Raw genomic sequence first — 4,906 nt, forward strand, 5'->3', positions numbered from 1 at the left:
ATCATAGTTTACAAGGCCCTCCAAGATTCAAAGAACTAGGGTTGGTCTCTCTCTCTCACTTTCTCTCTCTCTCTCTCTCTCTCTCTCTCTCTCTCTCTCTCTCTCTCTCTCTCTCTCTCTCATATCTATATTTAAACCTATAACTGTATCTATCAAGTTTGTGTTAGTATGTAATATTTGTAAAATACTCACTAAGATGTAAGTGTAGAATGCTTTACATGTGTTATGCAGTCTTCACAAAGTCCTTACAAGGTAAGTAATATTATTTTTCTCATTTTATGAATAAGAAAATTGGGATTTTGAGTAGTTTAGTAACTTGCCCAAGGCCAATTAGTATCATAACCAAGACCCAAACATAACCAGCCTAACTCTAAAGTCTGGAACTACTGCAGTATGTTCTTTCCAGTTTCTTCATATACCACTCTCTATCTTGCTCTTTGCTCTAGTCATACTGAACTTTTAGTTTCTCTTTTAGGGTTTGTCATACATGTAGTTCCCTCTACCTGGAAACCCTAATCATAAATAAGTACCTGGCATTAAGATGCTTCTTCTGTGGAAAATGTGGCCATCCCAGAAAAAAAAATCCTCTAAATTAGGTTGACCTTGAAAGAGTTCCCAGGTGGTTGAGCATTTTATATGAAATGCCACTTAGCAGAACAAGAACAGGCTTCAGGTTGTTGAATGCTCCCTTTACTCATCCTGAGAGTCATGTGGGACAATACCCTGGGTGTCAGGACTTCAGTAGGTGTTTAATTCAACATAATAGCAGAGCAGGCTCTAGCTGGTTCCTATAGGTCTAAGCAGGAAAATACATTGGGTGTCGAGTGTTGGTCTATTCATGATAAGGCTGGCATAAGAACATAGTCTGGGTGATTAGAGATTTTGTTTGTACATACTCGAGAGTTCCAAAATTGTCAGAAACTTTTACTGTGTTAGAGTCAAAACAGCAAAAGACCCAGGAATTTCAAAGACATAGTCCTATATGCAGGAGATAATATAGCATAGTGGTTAACAACCTAGACAACTCTGTAGCCAGCCCGCTGCATCAAAATTCCAATTTCTTCACTTACTAGCTGTGAGACATTAGACAAGTGACTTCTTTATGCAGTTGGCACTCCAAAGACCAAATAACACATTTGAATTTACAGTATCTGCTTGATTACACTATCTTTAGTTGACTTTCCCTAACACACACACACACACACACACACACACACACACGTTTTTAGTAACTTTTTTCAATCCTGTCTTCCTCCGGTGTATGCCACCTAGACTGCCTGATTAAACTATCTAATTATAAAATTATGATCAGGTCTGTTTTGTTGGCTACTACATCTATCTCACAATGACAAAGGCAATTTGTTTTTTAACTGATTCCTGTTAGTCACAAGAATGCCTTTGCTTTGCTTTTCTGACATTGTCAAGCAACAATCATAAGTTCTTATATCCTTTGCTCCTCATTACTAAAAAGAGAGAAAAAATAACACAGATAGCAGTTTAAGAGGGTAATAGGAGAGAATTTTTTACTGAACTCTTAGAGAATAAAAGATTTCAGTTTACATTACTTTTCTAACTAGAAGTCTCTAGCTAAGGTTATTTTTAAGTTTATACACAATAGCTCTTGTTTTAGCTATCCTTGATATGGCTACAACTTTATAGTTTTGTATATAAAGTTGGTCATGCTGTTTTCTGAAAGAATATTCATCCCTTCTGGGATTTTTAAGTTTCAGAAGAATTTTTTTCTATGTTTCTTCTATTGTTAAGCTTTTCTCTTACTAGATGTTTGATGATTATATATTTAGTTATGATTGGTCTAGTCAGTACATGTTCAAGGTTTGTGCCTTCGTATAATCTGGCTGAGATACCATCACAGTAAAAATATTTTCTCTTAGGAATTATCCCATGTCCTTGTCCACAAAGTTTGTGTTCTGACACTTGTAATTTAAAGACTTGGTAAGATTAGTTGAGTACCTGGCTGGGAGTTTTATTAGACTGGAAGAGGGATAATATTTTGAGTGAGGCAGAAAAAAGAATTTCAAAGTGGTTAGCTAAGATCAAGAGAAGCAGACAAATATGATGGGTTCAGAGAGAAAAGGGAGGTCAACTTCTCTGTTTCCTCCTTTGTAAAATAGACTACGTGACCTCTCAGTTTTCTTGCATGCCATTATGTTGCATCATTCAGATCCTGGACAATGAGCCAAGAAGGAGCCTAGGTTCAGAGAGTGGGTCAGATCTAAGACAATTAGCAGATCAGAAACCCAGGTTTGCTGACTACGAAACAAAAATCCTGGACCAAAGTATCAGGGCCACAAAAAGTTGCTATCTAATTATGAGATGTAAATTATGGGCACAGGGAATCATTAACTAAAGGGATGCTTGATACTGAGCCAAACACCTTTTAAGGCAGGAACTTCCTATATGCCCCCTGCCCAGGGTCACTCAGAATAGTTTTAACACAGATGCAGGTTTTTGCTCACGTAAAAGTAGGAGCAGACCATCTGGAGTAATGAATTAGAGGAGCAGTGGAAAAGAAAGTTTTAGACAATGATCATAATAGATTGCTATGTCAGGGATTGGGGATGAGTTCAAAAAGAAAATTCCTACCTAAAAATCATGTCCTGAGTGAGTTATGCAAATCCTTAAAAATTACCAGATCTTATTTATAGAAAGAAATTTTTTTTTCATTTAGCAATATGTTTATTGAGATACATTATAAGATGTTTTACATTTTCATACTCTTAAAACAAAATTGCATTCAATATTTTATTAGGCCATTACGAATGGATTTGAAAAGTATGGAACTTTAAACGTTTGTAAAAAATCAAAGCACATTTTGTCTTTTCAAAAACTTCTTGAAACTCTGAAGTACTAATAAGCTTACCAGGCTTCCCCTTTTGTGATAAGTCAGACAAAGGTCCAGTTATGGTCCCCCCGAATGAAAGACAAAATCTGTGTTAGTCAAGAGGCTGAAATTCACAGAATTTTTCTCCTTTTAAGAAAGCTGACAGTTGGCAATAGCATACTTACTTTTTAAACACAGAACTAGTGAATATATTAAGATTTCTGATGGGAGCCCCGAATTTTAACAGTTTAGTATCTGATTAGGTAGATTCATTTAAAATCAGCTATAGTACATGTATGTTGTCTGTTTTTGAATCATAATTAAAATGAAGCATTATGCTATATATTAAATCACTTTCTTGCCCAGAGCTCCTTGAAACAACACTACTTCTCACTGGTAAACTAATTACTGATATTGTGGAATAGCCTTGGTAGCTGCAGTAGGCTATTATTTCAATGCCCAGAACCTTAGCTTAACAGATATAATCACGTCTGTCACTACATAACTTTATGATATTTTCTCTGTCAATTTCGAAAGATCACGTATTCAGACCTAGAGGAAAGGAGTATATTCTTAAAGATAGGAATGAAGAAGGTATTGTACACTTTTATGACACTGGAAATAGAAGATAAATCCAGGCACAAATTATAGTTGGGAGTATGGGAGTATATTGCCTACTGCTTTCAGATTAAAAAATGAAAACAAAGTGTTTTTATGGAAATGATAATGCTGGCGGGGAGGAGAGAGAGAGAGAGAGAGAGAGAGAGAGAGAGAGAAGAGACAGAAGTAGAGAGAGATATTAATGCCAATGCTTTTCTTGCCTTCCTTTATAGCTTTGCCTCTCTTAATAACACTAATGGCTGAAAGGTAATGAGTTCTTACTATGTGCCAGGCACAGTGCTCAATGTTTTTATGTTGAGTTGCCATTTCACAGATAAGGAAACTTAAATATAGAAAAGTTAAGTCACTTCTCCTAGTTTATAGTCCTAAGTAGCTGAGGAAGGCCTTGAATCCAGATCTGATTCTGATGTCAGTACTCTTAACTACTGTGTTAGTTTCCTGTGACTGCCATAACAAATAACCACAAATTGGGTGACTAAAAGCAATAGATATTTATTCTCTCACAGATCTGGAATACAAAATCCTTATTCAAAGTGCTGGCACAGTCACTCTGTCTGCAGAGGTTCTGGCGGAGTATCATTCCTTAAGTCTTCCAGGTTCTTATGACTGGTATTCCTTGGTTTGTGGCCACATCACTCCAATCTCTGCCTATAACACATCACCTTCTCTTTGGTGCGTGTCTCTGTCTCCTCTTCTGTCTCTATCTTAACAGACAAGAAAAATCATTAACTTAATTGCATCTTTTGTCATATAAATATTCACAGGTTCCAGGGATTAGGTCATGGACATATTTTTGGGGGGAGGACACCATTCACACTACTACAACTACTATGATACACTTTCTCCCATTCAGTTTCTTTTGTTCTCAGAGACTGACATTTTAGCAGGCATTGTTAATTTCATAACCAGTATCCCCTTCATCTTTGCTAACAGAATCCCAATTTTGCAGGGGGACATCTGAGCTTGTCTCTGTTTTTGTAGCCTCCCTTGCAGCTAGTTCTGGCAAATGAGATTGAAGGAAGAGTGTGATAGGGTAAGGGTTCTGGGAAATATTTTTTCTTTCTGATAAGACGAATTGGATTTTCCTGGTCCTTCCACTATATTCAGCAATTCCAGTCCTGGGTATCTAAAAGAAAAGAAAACTTATGTTCACACAAAAACCTATACATGAATAAAAGCTTTATTCGTAGTAGCCAAAAACTAGGGGTGGGGGAGAAGCCAAATGTCCTTACACTGGTGAATAGGTAAACTGTGATACATCCATACAATATAATGCCATTCGGCAATAAAAAGGAATGAGTTACTAATATATGCAACAACCTGGATGGATCTCCAAATTATGATAAATAAAAAAAAAGCCTATCTTAAAGAAGTTCCATACTGCATGATTCTATTTTTATAACATTTTTGAGATGACTACATTTTAGAAATAAAGAGAAGATT

This window comes from Pteropus alecto, unplaced genomic scaffold, assembly GCF_000325575.1.
Source record: "Pteropus alecto unplaced genomic scaffold, ASM32557v1 scaffold175, whole genome shotgun sequence".
Classification (NCBI taxonomy): Eukaryota; Metazoa; Chordata; class Mammalia; order Chiroptera; family Pteropodidae; genus Pteropus; species Pteropus alecto.